At 36.4% G+C, this 18,255-nt stretch overlaps 1 pseudogene; it reads left to right on the top strand.

Moving 5' to 3' along the window:
- Window positions 1-383: 383 nt before the first annotated feature.
- Window positions 384-16,301, top strand: LOC131643250 (pentatricopeptide repeat-containing protein At1g12775, mitochondrial-like; annotated as a pseudogene).
- The last annotated feature ends 1,954 nt before the right edge of the window (window positions 16,302-18,255 follow it).

Genomic DNA, 18,255 nt, shown 5'->3' on the forward strand with positions numbered 1-18,255 from the left:
ACCCCCATGAGGTGTTTTCGGAAGTTCATCTCCGAAGACACCCCCCATGAGGTGTTTTCGGAGATGCACTTCCGAATTATGGAAATGTTTTTAAAAAAAAAAGCGCTTCGGAAGTTCATTTCCGAAGCAGGGGTATTTTGGGATTTTCGCTGGGGTGACCCCCATAGGGAGGTGGCTAAAGAAATTTTCTAAGTTTATTATAAATAATACTATTTTTTTGTTTATTTTATTTGTAGGGTAAAAATTCATCGCTATTAAATATTTTTGGACAATAATCCCACTTCAATCTATCATTTTCAAAATCAACTCCTCATTTTCAGCTTTCTATCAATTTCATAGCTTTCGGAGAAACCACGCGACACTGCAAATCTCAAAACTCAGAAATGTCGAGGTTCGCTTCTTACTCCAATTTTCTATCTTCCTTTCACTCGCAGTCTCCGCTTAGGGTTTTCTCTCGCTCTTTACATCGACTCAATCCCAATAATAATATTAATGTCGATGATGCCGTTTCCTCATTCCACCGCATGCTAACAATGCGTTCTACTCCTTCCATTGTTCAATTTGAAGAGATTTTAGGTTTCCTTGTTAAGACTAAGAATCATTACGCCACTGCCATTTCCCTTTTTCACCAATTGGAATTCAACCAAATTAAACCAAATATTGTTACTTTAAGCATCGTCATCAATTGTTATTGCCACACTGGTCACATGGGTTTTGCCTTTTCTGTATTAGCTAAGATTCTCAAAATTGGAATTCAGCCTGATACCATAACTTTGAATACTCTTATTAAAGGAATATGTCTTAACGGTAAGGTTCAGGAAGCTCTGCACTTTCATGACCATGTGGTTGCACATGGGTTTCGGCTGAACCAAATTAGTTATGGTCCGTTAATCAACGGGTTGTGTAAAATGGGGGAAACTAGAGCCGCCATGAAAATGTTGAGACAAATTGATGGGAAGTTGGTCAACGTGGACGTGGTAATGCACACCATAATAATTGATAGTTTGTGTAAAGATAAATTAGTGACAGATGCCTATGAGTTATATTCTAAAATGATGGCAAAGAAAATTTCTCCCGATGTTGTTACTTTCAACGCTCTTATTTATGGATTTTGCATTATTGGTCAATTGAGAGAAGCATTTGGCTTGTTCCATGAAATGATATCAAAAAACATCAACCCAGATGCTTATACTTTTAATATAATTGATTGATGCTCTTTGTAAGGAAGGAAATCTGAAAGAAGCTAAGAAACTGTTAGCCGTGATGATGAGAGAAGGTGTAACACCTAATGTTGTTACTTACAATTCATTAATCATGGGTATTTCCTAGGTAGTGAAGTGAACAAGGCCATAAATATATTTTATACTCTGGCTCGAATAGGAGTGGCTCTTGATGTTCATTCTTATAATATAATGATCAATGGATTGTGTAAGAATAAAATGGTGGATGAGGCCATCAATCTCTTCAAAGAAATGAGTTGCAACAATATTATTCCTAATCTGATGACTTACAATCCCCTTATTGACGGCTTCTGCAAATCAGGGAGAATCTCCTATGCTTGGGGGCTTGTTCTTGAGATGCAAGAAAATGGTCAACCAGCCGATATATTCACTTACAATTCTTTAATACATGCTCTATGCAAAAACAATCATGTTGACAAATCTATTGCATTAGTCAAGAAAATTAAAGACCAGGGCATTCAACCAGATATGTGCACGTACAATGTACTTCTAGATGGACTATGCAAAGGAGGACAACTTAAGAACGCACGAGATGTTTTTGAGGATCTTTTGATTAAGGGTTATAGTCTAGATATCCAAACGTATACTATTATGATCAATGGACTTTGTAGAGAGGGCTTGTTTGATGAAGTAAAGGCCTTGTTCTCCAAAATGGAATGCAGTGGTATCATTCCTGATGCTATAACTTATGAAACTATTATCCGTGCTCTCTTTTCTAAAAATGAGAATGAAAAGGCAGAGAAACTTCGTGAAATGATTACTAGAGGTCTACTTGAAAAGTAACTCTAGGTAAGATATGATTATTATGATTTAATTATATATTTTGTTGATAGTTACATACACAAAACAAGATGTACTGCTCAATCGTCTCACTGTCACTTTAATTTTAATCAAAAGTCATGTGTTGTTGTTATGTTCATTTCGATATTTTAATGGCGTCAATAGTTGATTCTTTTTTGTCGTGACATAGTTATCCTTTATATTTGCAATGTACTTCGATCATATTCATTTGGTTGTAATGATATTTTCATTCATTGTTCATTTTTAGTGAGTCAGATAACAAACCAATCTGAGAAGGGATTTGAATGTTCATGTCCGTGTTTGTTTGTGATGTTTATGATTTGTTGAGTTTTGAGATGTTGCAATAATTCTATAGAAGTCCTGTATCTTGGCAAAATGGGTTGTTCACAAGTCTGCATATTACTAGGGGGAAAACAAAGACATGATGGAAACTTTGAATTTTATATACACACACAGCGTAAATTATATAATAATATAACAACCAATTTAATAAGTAACCACTGTAATTGTTATTTGCATTTACTTCCCTTTGGCAAGGTGTCATACCCCAAAATTTGCCCATACTATTTCTCCTATTCAAATTCAAATACACACTCTCCTAAGCAAAGATCAGAGAATTAGGGTTTGGCTTATTCAAAGGAAAATCAGTAAATCAATGACTCCAAGGCATCTCATATGGCTCAATATATATCACATCATCTCCATGACAAGTATCAAGTCTCATCTCAAAGAATTGGTCACTCAATTGTTCAGAAAGTCAATAGTCGACTAGGTTAACCTAAAAGTCAACTGTGGTCAAAGTAAAGTCAAAACTCCTGATTTTTTGGCAAGATCCTCATAGTGAAGTATCATTCACCATTTGATCAAGAATTGATCATGGTTCATCAAGGAAAGATCAAAAATCAACAAATCAAAAAGTTTCTAAATTAGGGTTTGTATAGGAGAAAGTCCACTGAACTTTGACCAGCCATAACTTCCAAATGGAACGTCAGAAATTTCCCATCCAAAGCTCAATTTGAAGAAAATTGAATTCTCTACAACTTTGTCTCTCACATGCCAATTATAAAAATGCTTCATTTGGGAGATATGGACCAAAACATTATAGGTCCTTTTCAAAAGTCAACAAAAAGTCACTTTTTTCAAAAGGACATATAAAGAGCATGGAAAAGAATTTTGATATGAGACCAAAGACAATGGTTAGAGGACTCTCTAAGGTTTCTAAAAAGTCCTAGAAATCTTCCATACCTAAAAAAATTGAGGGAGATATGCTTTGTCAAAGTTGGGAAATTTTGAAGGGAAAAATGTGAAGTAAAAGGCTTCAAAATGGATTTTCTTGCAAAGAGACCCAATCTTTTTTGGCCCAATATTGTTCCCCAAGTCATCAAAGATATACAATTAAAATTCCTTGAATTATTGATGATTATTTGATTTTATATGAATTTTTAGTCATTAAAAAATATATTTAATCAAATATTTTGGAAAGAAAATAGAAAAGATTGGATTATTTTGGTTTCAATTAAAATAAATCACCAAAATATGTGTCATTGGAGGCCAAATTCGTGCAAGAGGGGAATTGAAGGCAAAAGATTGAAATTAGCCATAATTGGTAATATTGAGATCAAGTTTCCAATCAAAGATCCAAGGATCCTTTCAAGAAGATTTTGTGAGTTTTTGTTGCCCTAATCTCATCACATATAAGTACCTAATTCATTCTGATGCAAGAGGAGGATGGACAAGGATTAGTGGCCAGAGGAACTCACTCAAAAAGCCTCAAATTTCCATAAGGAAGTCAAAATCGGTTTCACAATTGCAGGAAGATTCAAGAGCTTTTGATCATCAAAACACAATCCTTGAGAGGTGTTGAAGCGATCCAGACCAATTCCCAAGCCTATAGCATCCAGAATCACGTCCCACGCACTCACGGTTGGTGTGATTTTTCTTATCTTTGATTTCGCAATTCCATCAACTATAAGCATGATTTAACTGTGTATTTGTGTTTACCTTCATGTTTACAATGTTTCTGGATACTTTAATTTAAGTTTCGTTGCAGAATCAAGGAACCACCATGGATAGGTTTCATAAGCTTCAGTTTAGGGTTTCTGAATAGAGGCCGAATTGGCCAAAACGAATGTTCTCATCATGTTCGGAAGTTGTTTTTTAGTCGATTTAGGTTATTACTTGTTGTGGTTTGATGTTAAATCGCAGGTTTTGAGAGTGGAAGGCTAAAGCCACGACATAAAACCATGGCTGGAAGTTTTTGTGTTTCAGAAAATCCCAATGAAAGAGATGAAGGACTGGGCGCATTTTTTTTCAAATTTTGTAGCTTAATTTACATTATAAAGTTGTTGTTTCATTTTCATGTCAACTAACCACAACAGCTTAATTGGCAAGAAGCGTATATGCAAGGCTAAGGACTTGGGATCGATCCCTGGGTTCGCCTATTTTTTTTACAAATCACATATTCCATATTCAATGCAACACCAATGGACAAGATCACAATGCACCTTACTTCATCCACCGCCAGATCATCGCCCACTTCAAATCCAACGTCCCACAGCGCGAATGCCCATCATGCACCTCCACTAAGGCGTCACACTGGATAAAAGCTGAGTTTGTTTTTTTTAATTCTTTTTCTTATTTTGTTTATTTTAATCACATTCTATTTTCTTATTTTCTTTTTGTTTCTATCATAATTATTATTATAGTTTTATTTTAATAAGTTATTTTGTAACATATTATAATTATTTATTTTATCGAAAGTTCGAGTTTTCACAATTTTATTCATAATTATTATTATTATTATTATTCAATATTATTTTCAAATAAACCTTTTTATCAATTAAATAATTAGGATTACATCCAATAATTATTTAGTTGGTATATTGATTCGAACTCTCGATTTTTCTCCGTAACTTTGGTATTATTTCAATTAATTTATTATTCTATTAACTAGGGTTAACTTGTGCCCTAATCAGGGTTTACGAGAATTAGCCATACACTAAAAAAATGTTTTCTTGTGTCCTTTTCAGGGTTTATTTTCAGATACCTTCCGATTATGCGCCACGCCCATTACGAAGCTAAGTCCCGATTTAACACTTATTTAAATATTTGTTATTTAACATTAGGGTTTACCTTCAGATATAATGAACTCCGCCTACACTCACATCTTTTTTCTGTCTGTCTTTGCTTTGCCAATTTTTCAGGGTTAACCCCGAGGCTACCTTCGACTACAAACCATATCGGATCAAATCAAAGCTAAGTTTCTATATTTATTTTCCTTTTTTTCTTTTCTTTTTTTATTTTTTATTTTGGTTAGGGTTAACCGTACCTGCCATTGAATTGATAATGCACTCACCCCTTTTTTGTTTTTATTTTTTCCACCTTTTCAGGGTTTGCCAATTGCCAAAGCTTCGAGTATTGGTAACCCTAAACCCTGTCCTCAATTATTACTTGTGTTAAACCTTTTGCTTTATTTTTATCCCACTGGTTTCAATTCCCCTCTCCTCCGCTGGTTACAATTTCCCTTCCCCCATTATTATTGTTAATTATTGTGGTTAGTAATTGTAGGGAGTGCAAGATTGTAATTAACTTAGAATCACTTAATTACAAGATAATATAACTGAATATAATCACATGATTGTTGCACCCACGCACACTTTTGGGGTAACCTCTCTGTTGCCTGTTGCCTTGTTGCCTTGTGTTTTTTGCAGAATAGCCATGTCCCTCGAATTCGAGGATACCTCAACTCTGTTGCCTCGATACAAATAAAAGTCATAAGTCCCTAAAATGATGCTGCTGTCGGTACACGAATATGACTTCGACCCTCGAAAGTTGCCTACGAAAGGTTGAGGTATCCTCTGGCTTCCTACAAAAAGGCTATTCTGATCCTTCCCTTAGACTACCTGCCTCTCTATGGCATGGGTCAGTCTTATGGCGAACAATAATGCGATGACCCGTTTACATCCAAATGAAAGGCTTCCTGCCCTCTCATGGCATGGATAGACCCTTTCATCCTGAAAGGCTAAAAGAAACCTATCATCTAAGTTTAAGGTAATTGCTCCTAATTGCCTTGCTCTGGCTAAAACTGTTTTCTCATATTCTTTCTCATAAATCTTCAAAATGGCTACGCTCATTTACGAGCTAAAGTCCATATTTCTTCTTCTACCTTTCTTTTCAAAAACGAGCAAAGCAATTAAGAGCCCATGGAAAACCATGGATGCAAAGGGTGCCTTACACCTTCCCTTTGCATAAATTACCCCCCGAACTCAAAATTTCTTTTAAAGGTTTTTTCCTGTTCTTTTAGCCTTTCTAATATTTGGATAAAATAAAAGTCGGTGGCGACTCTTGCTTAACCACGACATTTCGATTATAAAAAGTCAGTTCACGGTATTACAGAACTGGCGACTCTGCTGGGGATTTTTCGATAAAAGAGGGGTTACCTTAAAAGTTTAGGATTCACTTAAATGTTTTCTATTGTTTGCTTTGCTTACTTTATTTTTCAGGGTTGTTTCGGGAATTAACTGAAGGACGAATCCTATACCCGGATTCAAGAACACTTAAGATTAGGAGTGGCATAGTCATGGCGACCTCTTTCACATATGTGGGAGATGAGTCAATATGAAGTTCACACTTGAGTTAGGACTCCATAGCATATGCACACCTTTCTCGAATGAGGGGGGTCTATGTATGTGTCTACGGGTGCTCCGGAGCTCAAGGACCTTTAGTTACCCTTAACCCATCATGGCCTTTAGGAACGTAGTGGGGGGACTACTCTTAACAAATGTTGAGAACTAGTCGCTACCCGATGCTACAATTCAGATAGGTCCTTTCTCAAAGTATCATTGCATGATGCGAATGTATCATGTCCGAGGGTGGTTTAGAAGGGCTGACAATTATGGATAACTTGTAGAACCTGTTGCTGAAATTTCCTTATCCATAGAAATACCCTTGGGAAGGACACCTGATCAGACTCCATGCATGCCTTAAGCCAAAAATTGTGTGACTTGTGTGACTTACCTGCGTTTGCTACAAACCTTCGTTTCCTCGCAGATTTTGTTAAAAGGACTTGTTCGCCCTTACTATCTCACGCTATAAACTGCATTCGCATAACATCATGACATCATAAGCATAACATGATTTAACTAACCCTTTCAAGGATCCTAGGGATTTAGGACGCACAATTTCAGGGACTCCTATCAAGGACTGATTTCCTAATCAAGGGGCAAGAGGATTTATTTTCCTTTGGCCACACACCTTCCAATTCAAAGACTCAGTACCTAGCAAGGGGCAAGAGGATTTATTTTCCTCCGGCCACACACCTTTCGATTCAAAGACTCAGTACCTAGCAAGGGGCAAGAGGATTTATTTTCCTCTGGCCATGTACCTTCCAATTCAGGAGTATCTCGAATCAGAGGCGATGACCCACTCGATATGGTGAGCTTGATTCTCAAAGAAAGACGTTCAAAGACAAAATTCAGACTTCTGCAGACGAAGACGCGACCAAATCATTTTCTAATGTTGCTAGATAAATTCCTAAAGATCCTTGAAAAGATTGCATTTGCATTCATAACATCACATAAAACTAACTTTGCCTTTCAGGTTGACCAACTGGTCAGACAAATACCATCAAAAAATCAATCCTAATCAGATGAACATTCTGGAAGCTTGACCCCCAGACTTCTGAATCATTCCAATCAGATACACATTCCGGAAGCTCGAACCCCGAACATTCTGAAAGTTCTAATCAGATGAACATTCTGGAAGCTTGACCCCCAGACTTCTGAAACATTCCAATCAGATACACATTCTGGAAGCTCGAACCCCGGACATTCTGAAAGTTCCAATCAGATGAACATTTTGGAAGCTTGACCCCCAGACTTCTGAAACATTCCAATCAGATACACATTCTGGAAGCTCGAACCCCGGACATTCTGAAAGTTCCAATCAGATGAACATTCTGGAAGCTTGACCCCCAGACTTCTGAAACATTCCAATCAGATATACATTCCGGAAGCTCGAACCCCGGACATTCTGAAACATCCTTATCAGATACACATTCCGGAAGCTCGAACCCCGAATAATCTGAATCTCTACACCATTCCACAACAACGACGCAAGCCAGATGCACCTAGGCGTCAGTTCACAAAGATCAATATGTCACTGGCTCAAGCATTACAACACCTGTTGAAGTCAAAGTTGATCACTTTAAAGGATCCCCCTAAGAATCCTAGTACTTTTGCTCGTAGCTATAATCCTAATGTGAGGTGTGCATACCACTCTGATAGTCCTGGTCATGATACGAATAGTTGCTGGACATTGAGGAACAAGATTCAAGACATGATCGATGCTGGTGAAATTGAATTCAACCATCCAAGAACTCCTGTAGTGATCACTACTCACATGCCTAAACACTATAAGACTGATTAATGTCCAAGTGGATGAACTTTTAATCATTAGCTTTACTTTCATTTGCAATTTCTATTCTTTTTGTTTAAACATTCAAATTATGATAGACATTATCTGTTTTAATAATCATCATCAGTGCATTGCATATGTTTGTCTTGAATAAATTATTTCGCTATCACTCATCTAAACTGTATCTCTATTTTGCATATGTTTTATGATACTCAACTCCTGCTAAAGCTGTATACCTTTTGAGGGAGGATGACGAAAACGATACCGCAACCTCATACAATATACTTTTGAACAAACTATGTTGACGATGTACAGGCATTGTTTCAATTCCTAAATAGTGGAGATATAAGGATGTTAATCCCTCGTCAACCCCTTTGAGCCTAAGAAGTAGAAGTTTCTTTCTTGTACTAATTAAAACCCTTGAATATAACCTGGGGCAGGGTAGTTCTCAGTTAATTTGGCTGTGCATTCTATTTTAAGAGAATTATTCAGTACATCTTTCAACAAAGGTTTCAATCACAAGCGTTCATCCGCACATATCAAAGAAGTGTTGGAGATGTCAATCAAAAGCCAATGATGGTTCATCAATCATTAAACAAGGCAGTCAATATCTTTCAAGAAAAAAAATGAAAAAACATATATACAAAGAAAAGCCTGCTAAGTCAAAAATCAAAAAGATGACTTAGGCAAAAGTCAAGGCATCCCGCTGACTGTAAGCTCAAAATAGACAGTTCAGGCAAAAGTTAGGGATATCAAAAAGATGAAAAAGGAGAAGTCAAGAAATTCCTGAACGACACAATGTTGTGACTACCAAAAGGAAGAAGTGACTGCCATCTCAAAAGTTCTCTTTGCTTGTGAACCATCGTCATTATCAAAGGTGAAAATCCAAAAGTCTCTTGGAACCTGAATGCATAAGTTGAATTAACTGAGCTTAGGACTGAAGATCATCACGAAGAGGGGTGGGTACAATCAAATTTTGAGCCATTATCCTTTGTTTCTTAAAACCGTGAACCAAGCCACGTTACAACCCTTGAAAGTCCTAATTGAAGCATGGTTAGTTCGAAAGCATACTGTCACCAAAAAGGTATCCTGACTCCTTAAGGTTTACTACAAATGTTAAGTTGATATCCTGTTTTTTTACAAACATCATGTTTTTATAAATATCATGATTTTACATCTCCAGTTTTAATGTTTTTCAAAAACTTAAGACAGACGTATGCATTGCATCTCATGAATTCATTATTAAACATATTCTGCTACATAATTTCAAAATGTTAGCATCAGAATAAACTTGCACAGGGTACAACTAATGACTAACAGTTATCCCGACAGACAAGATCACTCCAGAAGCAATGTCTCCTGCGTATACAAGGGGCACGACGTGTTTTGTCCAAACAATCTGGGGCAATCAAGTCAAGATTCCAAGAAACTCTCAAATGCTTATATCAAGTGGGTTTCAAACTACTTCCTGATCAATCTGGGGAAATCAAGTCAATATTCCGAGAATCTCTCAAGGATGCCAAAACAATCAGGGGCATCATACTAAGTACTAGGGGCATGTCGCCCATAGTGCACACCTCATAAAGTCCTCGCGAGGCGAATCTTTCCAAAGTTCCCACTAGCAGGGGCAAATCTATGCAAGTCCAGTTAGACATCTTGATCAATACTCAGTTGTGTGTCCTAATCAAATCCAGGAACGGTAGTTACTCATCACTGGGGGCAATGTTCAAGACATCCACGCCTTCCACAAAGCCGATGTCACAAGATCATATCCCCACAGAGTAATCATTAAGAAGGTATCTTCAAACGCTCCCGACAAAGACATGACTCCCCAACAGAGTTTACATCTTCAACACTACCGGTTCTCCAACACTTTGCTCTTCTCCAACATGGTTTATTAATATCTCTAATCCCCAATCAGGGAACATCAAGTTACTGATCATCCCCAAGCAGAAATCATAAACCCCCAGCTGAGCATCTTCAAAACAAGATCAGACATCAAAATCACAAAGGCATAGAGATTTATTTTCTCAATCAAGACAACATAAATCATATTCACATATCATATGTCATAAACATATTCATACATTGCATACATTACCTCGTAATGAATTCATCCATAACATACAAAGTTTCTCATTTATTTTGAGGGACTCATTTCATGATACATGCATCATGACATTGCATAAAGACTAACTATACCTATTGCAGGATACAGGTATAGACAAATGAACGAAATCTCCAACTTTCTAAGATCTAATTCAGCTACTACGAATGGTACTGACACGGTCAACGCTCGAAGATCTAATTCATTTACCACGAACGGTAATGACACGATCAATTTCAAAGATCTAATTCAGTTACTACGAACGGTACTGACACGGTCAATACTCAGAGATCTAATTCTATCATCACGAACGGTGTAGACACGATCAATGACCAACTAAGTCTAATTCAGCTACTACGAACGGTACTGACACGACAAAAGATCTAATTCGGTTACTACGAACGGTGCTGACACGATCGACCTTTAAAGAATCTAATTCCATCATCACGAACGATGTGGACACGATCAACTATTTCCTAAGTCTAATTCAGTTATTACGAACGGTACTGACACGACAAAAAGATCTAATTCAGTTACTACAAACGGTGCTGACACGATCAACCTTCAAAGATCTAATTCTATCATCACGAACGGTGTAGACACGATCATCTTCCAAAGTCTAATTCAGTTACTACGAACGGTGCTGACACGACCAACTCTCCAAAAATCTAATTCATCTACTATACAATCAACAGTCAAACAACTACTTCTCAAACACTTCAGTCTCGACATCTGGATGGCATCTTTAAGCCCATCTCCAACAAATATTCCTCAATACAAAAAATTTCAGCCTAACGCACGGTTTTCCAGACATCTGAGGATGCAATTGAGAATAGCCTAACGCACGATTTATTCTTTAACCTAACGCACGGTTTTCCAGACATCTGAGGATGCAATTGAGAATAGTCTAACGCACGATTTATTCTTCGACCTAACGCACGGTTTTCCAGACATCTGAGGATGCAAGTGAGAATAGTCTAACGCACGATTTATTCTTCGACCTAACGCACGGTTTTCCAGACATCTGAGGATGCAAGCTAGACCCAGCCTAACGTACGACTCAACCTAAGTCTATTCCTCAGAAACAGTCTAACGTACGACACATTCTGACTCTCAAGTATATCAAGTCGGATGGCATCTTCAAGCCCATCTCCATCATACATCTTCTCCAAACACCTGGATGGCATCTTCAAGCCCATCTCCGACAAAAATCCCTACTTCAGCTAGGGAAAATTTCTTGGTATTCTAGTGTTCAATCATCTTCAACCTTCAGATACCGACTGGCATACAAACCACTCTACATCTTCAGATTTAAGATAATTGAACAGGGGCAGCTGTCATACCCCAAAATTTGCCCATACTATTTCTCCTATTCAAATTCAAATACACACTCTCCTAAGCAAAGATCAGAGAATTAGGGTTTGGCTTATTCAAAGGAAAATCAGTAAATCAATGACTCCAAGGCATCTCATATGGCTCAATATATATCACATCATCTCCATGACAAGTATCAAGTCTCATCTCAAAGAATTGGTCACTCAATTGTTCAGAAAGTCAATAGTCGACTAGGTTAACCTAAAAGTCAACTGTGGTCAAAGTAAAGTCAAAACTCCTGATTTTTTGGCAAGATCCTCATAGTGAAGTATCATTCACCATTTGATCAAGAATTGATCATGGTTCATCAAGGAAAGATCAAAAATCAACAAATCAAAAAGTTTCTAAATTAGGGTTTGTATAGGAGAAAGTCCACTGAACTTTGACCAGCCATAACTTCCAAATGGAACGTCAGAAATTTCCCATCCAAAGCTCAATTTGAAGGAAATTGAATTCTCTACAACTTTGTCTCTCACATGCCAATTATAAAAATGCTTCATTTGGGAGATATGGACCAAAACATTATAGGTCCTTTTCAAAAGTCAACAAAAAGTCACTTTTTTCAAAAGGACATATAAAGAGCATGGAAAAGAATTTTGATATGAGACCAAAGACAATGGTTAGAGGACTCTCTAAGGTTTCTAAAAAGTCCTAGAAATCTTCCATACCTAAAAAAATTGAGGGAGATATGCTTTGTCAAAGTTGGGAAATTTTGAAGGGAAAAATGTGAAGTAAAAGGCTTCAAAATGGATTTTCTTGCAAAGAGACCCAATCTTTTTTGGCCCAATATTGTTCCCCAAGTCATCAAAGATATACAATTAAAATTCCTTGAATTATTGATGATTATTTGATTTTATATGAATTTTTAGTCATTAAAAAATATATTTAATCAAATATTTTGGAAAGAAAATAGAAAAGATTGGATTATTTTGGTTTCAATTAAAATAAATCACCAAAATATGTGTCATTGGAGGCCAAATTCGTGCAAGAGGGGAATTGAAGGCAAAAGATTGAAATTAGCCATAATTGGTAATATTGAGATCAAGTTTCCAATCAAAGATCCAAGGATCCTTTCAAGAAGATTTTGTGAGTTTTTGTTGCCCTAATCTCATCACATATAAGTACCTAATTCATTCTGATGCAAGAGGAGGATGGACAAGGATTAGTGGCCAGAGGAACTCACTCAAAAAGCCTCAAATTTCCATAAGGAAGTCAAAATCGGTTTCACAATTGCAGGAAGATTCAAGAGCTTTTGATCATCAAAACACAATCCTTGAGAGGTGTTGAAGCGATCCAGACCAATTCCCAAGCCTATAGCATCCAGAATCACGTCCCACGCACTCACGGTTGGTGTGATTTTTCTTATCTTTGATTTCGCAATTCCATCAACTATAAGCATGATTTAACTGTGTATTTGTGTTTACCTTCATGTTTACAATGTTTCTGGATACTTTAATTTAAGTTTCGTTGCAGAATCAAGGAACCACCATGGATAGGTTTCATAAGCTTCAGTTTAGGGTTTCTGAATAGAGGCCGAATTGGCCAAAACGAATGTTCTCATCATGTTCGGAAGTTGTTTTTTAGTCGATTTAGGTTATTACTTGTTGTGGTTTGATGTTAAATCGCAGGTTTTGAGAGTGGAAGGCTAAAGCCACGACATAAAACCATGGCTGGAAGTTTTTGTGTTTCAGAAAATCCCAATGAAAGAGATGAAGGACTGGGCGCGTTTTTTTTCAAATTTTGTAGCTTAATTTACATTATAAAGTTGTTGTTTCATTTTCATGTCAACTAACCACAACAGCTTAATTGGCAAGAAGCGTATATGCAAGGCTAAGGACTTGGGATCGATCCCTGGGTTCGCCTATTTTTTTTACAAATCACATATTCCATATTCAATGCAACACCAATGGACAAGATCACAATGCACCTTACTTCATCCACCGCCAGATCATCGCCCACTTCAAATCCAACGTCCCACAGCGCGAATGCCCATCATGCACCTCCACTAAGGCGTCACACTGGATAAAAGCTGAGTTTGTTTTTTTTAATTCTTTTTCTTATTTTGTTTATTTTAATCACATTCTATTTTCTTATTTTCTTTTTGTTTCTATCATAATTATTATTATAGTTTTATTTTAATAAGTTATTTTGTAACATATTATAATTATTTATTTTATCGAAAGTTCGAGTTTTCACAATTTTATTCATAATTATTATTATTATTATTATTCAATATTATTTTCAAATAAACCTTTTTATCAATTAAATAATTAGGATTACATCCAATAATTATTTAGTTGGTATATTGATTCGAACTCTCGATTTTTCTCCGTAACTTTGGTATTATTTCAATTAATTTATTATTCTATTAACTAGGGTTAACTTGTGCCCTAATCAGGGTTTACGAGAATTAGCCATACACTAAAAAAATGTTTTCTTGTGTCCTTTTCAGGGTTTATTTTCAGATACCTTCCGATTATGCGCCACGCCCATTACGAAGCTAAGTCCCGATTTAACACTTATTTAAATATTTGTTATTTAACATTAGGGTTTACCTTCAGATATAATGAACTCCGCCTACACTCACATCTTTTTTCTGTCTGTCTTTGCTTTGCCAATTTTTCAGGGTTAACCCCGAGGCTACCTTCGACTACAAACCATATCAGATCAAATCAAAGCTAAGTTTCTATATTTATTTTCCTTTTTTTCTTTTCTTTTTTTATTTTTTATTTTGGTTAGGGTTAACCGTACCTGCCATTGAATTGATAATGCACTCACCCCTTTTTTGTTTTTATTTTTTCCACCTTTTCAGGGTTTGCCAATTGCCAAAGCTTCGAGTATCGGTAACCCTAAACCCTGTCCTCAATTATTACTTGTGTTAAACCTTTTGCTTTATTTTTATCCCACTGGTTTCAATTCCCCTCTCCTCCGCTGGTTACAATTTCCCTTCCCCCATTATTATTGTTAACTATTGTGGTTAGTAATTGTAGGGAGTGCAAGATTGTAATTAACTTAGAATCACTTAATTACAAGATAATATAACTGAATATAATCACATGATTGTTGCACCCACACACACTTTTGGGGTAACCTCTCTGTTGCCTGTTGCCTTGTGTTTTTTGCAGAATAGCCATGTCCCTCGAATTCGAGGATACCTCAACTCTGTTGCCTCAATACAAATAAAAGTCATAAGTCCCTAAAATGATGCTGCTGTCGGTACACGAATATGACTTCGACCCTCGAAAGTTGCCTACGAAAGGTTGAGGTATCCTCTGGCTTCCTACAAAAAGGCTATTCTGATCCTTCCCTTAGACTACCTGCCTCTCTATGACATGGGTCAGTCTTATGGCGAACAATAATGCGATGACCCGTTTACATCCAAATGAAAGGCTTCCTGCCCTCTCATGGCATGGATAGACCCTTTCATCCTGAAAGGCTAAAAGAAACCTATCATCTAAGTTTAAGGTAATTGCTCCTAATTGCCTTGCTCTGGCTAAAACTGTTTTCTCATATTCTTTCTCATAAATCTTCAAAATGGCTACGCTCATTTACGAGCTAAAGTCCATATTTCTTCTTCTACCTTTCTTTTCAAAAACGAGCAAAGCAATTAAGAGCCCATGGGAAACCATGGATGCAAAGGGTGCCTTACACCTTCCCTTTGCATAAATTACCCCCCGAACTCAAAATTTCTTTTAAAGGTTTTTTCCTGTTCTTTTAGCCTTTCTAATATTTGGATAAAATAAAAGTCGGTGGCGACTCTTGCTTAACCACGACATTTCGATTATAAAAAGTCAGTTCACGGTATTACACAAGGTCCATTTGTGGATCCAATTCTTCAATTATATTTATCTGCAAATCCAAGAGTTCTTTGCAATATCTAAAGTGCCTTTGAGCTGATTATATTTTAGCACCCTATAACTTATGTTAGCTTGTATATTAATATAATGAATTTGAATCTATCTTTTACCTTAAGAGCAAAAAAGAACTTTAAATCTATTGTGTACCTTTATGATATATCCTCTAATAAAAGTTCTTTGCAACATACTCAAATTTGGAAATTGTTTTCTGCACTTCTTTCAGGTTCATTACAGTCTGCTTGATCTAAATCATTATGCTAGGTGGCAGATCAAACAAACGGCCAACATCATTCAAGGATATTTGAACTGTAAGATCAGTTGAATGTTCATCAGTATTTTAGTTTTGATTAATTAGTATGTACTAATGATGAGGCTGTTGGATTTGTATTTATGGCTTCTTTGAATTTTGAGTTATTTGTGCGATGTGAGAGCTTTTGCCAATGAAGATTCAGAGACACAAGCCTATATACTCATTGTTTTCTATTATTGATTTGTTTCTTCCATTAATTCTGTCTCATTCCATGAAATTGTGAAATCTGTATTTTACATTAGAATATTTTCTTTCCCTAAATATAAACAATGTGAAAAATATGCAGGGCCTGAAGCTAGCATTAGACCACATCAAGTGACCGATTATGCAGGTTTGTTAAATAGTAGTTATAATGGTGCTAAAGCTTCAGTTCTGTGATATTATTTAATACAAAGTGCTGTCAAATAGTGACCATGTCGCTGCCATAGCATTATAGTGTAGCACAGTTTGGATAAACTGTTATATTCCTGGATTGGTGAACTGTTATATTCCTGGATCGGTGAAATAGAAATACTGATAATGAAAAGAAATGGCCCGACATACCTAATGATGGCATGTGGTTTGTTACTGGAACTTTCTGTGTAGTCAAGTTGAAGTCATTGTTTTTATAGTATTCTGCAAAGAACTTGAATTGCTATCAAAGTGAATATAGAATATCATAACACCACTGTCACCTGTCTTTTTTTATAAATGAAGACAAGAGCAAGTTTGAAACATGTACCTTTACATAAAAAGGATTAATTAAACGTTTACAATACATAAGTTATTTTTCAAAATAAAGTCAAATTATCTGCGTATAAAATATTTTTTATAAACAATCATAGAAAGTTTATAGAAATAATTGATGGATTCTTATTTGAATATAAGAATGAACAATGAAAATATGAATAGAAGAATTAAAAGAAATTCAATTATAGAAAACTAGTAGTTATGAACATAACAAACTGATAGAGAATATCTATCTGCCCCTAAGCACGCCGTGCTCCCCTCACCAAGACGGTGATTTTCAAAACCTAAGTAGAATGCTAAATCCCTTATTTCCCTCCTCTTTTATAGCCCTAAGCTTATTCCTATTTTATAGGAACAGACTCCTATAAATAATAACAAACTCCTATAATAACAAAACTCCCATAATTATAATAACAGAAACAAAACTCCCATAATTATAGTAACAGAATCCTATAACTTCTATTTTTTTATTCCTTTCCCACTTCTTCTAGTATAAACCCTCCAGACTTTTGGCTTAGGTCCATAGTTAAAGCCCGCCTCGTCATCCATATCTCTATCAACATCTCCCTCCTTAAAACTAGCTTTGTCCTCAAGGCTAAATTCAGGAAATTGTCCCCTCAGATAAGCATTATCTTCCCAAGTAACATCATCCAAAGACTTATTCTTCCATTTAATAAGACTCCGCGGAACAGTCACACCTGCCTGTACTGTGATCCTTGTACCCAACACTTTGTCAGGATAGATGTCATCAGTATCAACAACCTCCAATTCTTTAGGAAGTTCTCCTTGAACCTGGTAATTTCCAACTGCCTTTTTAAGCAAAGACACATGAAATACAGGGTGAATCTTGGACTGAGCTGGTAACTCCAACTTGTAAGCCACCTCTCCAATCTTTTGAAGAACTTTAAAAGGTCCATAAAAACGAGCAGCTAGTTTTTGATTGATACGTTTGACCACAGATTGCTGCCTATGAGGCCTTAACTTCAAGAAGACCCATTCACCAACCTCAAACTTCAAATCCCGTCTTTTGCTGTCAGCGTACTTCTTCATCTGTTGTTGAGCTCTAAGCAAATGCACCTTCAATTGTTTCAACGCTTCATCTCTCTCACTGAGTTCAAGAGCCACAGCTGCCACTTTAGTTTCATTTCTTAGAAACCTCAGCAAGTTAGGAGGTTGTCTGCCATAAATGACTTCAAAAGGGGACTTCCCAATAGAAACATGGTAAGTGGTGTTATACCAATATTTGTCCCATGGGATCCAATGTGACCATGTCTTAGGTTGTTCTGAAGCAAAACATCTCAAGTAACTTTCCAGACACCTATTTATGACCTTTGTCTGCCCATCAGTTTCAGGGTGATAGGCAGAACTCATCTTCAAATTTGTACCCTGTAGCTTAAATAGTTCACTCCAAAAATGACTCAT

Source organism: Vicia villosa, unplaced genomic scaffold (genome assembly GCF_029867415.1).
Source record: "Vicia villosa cultivar HV-30 ecotype Madison, WI unplaced genomic scaffold, Vvil1.0 scaffold8, whole genome shotgun sequence".
In the NCBI taxonomy this organism is placed as follows: Eukaryota; Viridiplantae; Streptophyta; class Magnoliopsida; order Fabales; family Fabaceae; genus Vicia; species Vicia villosa.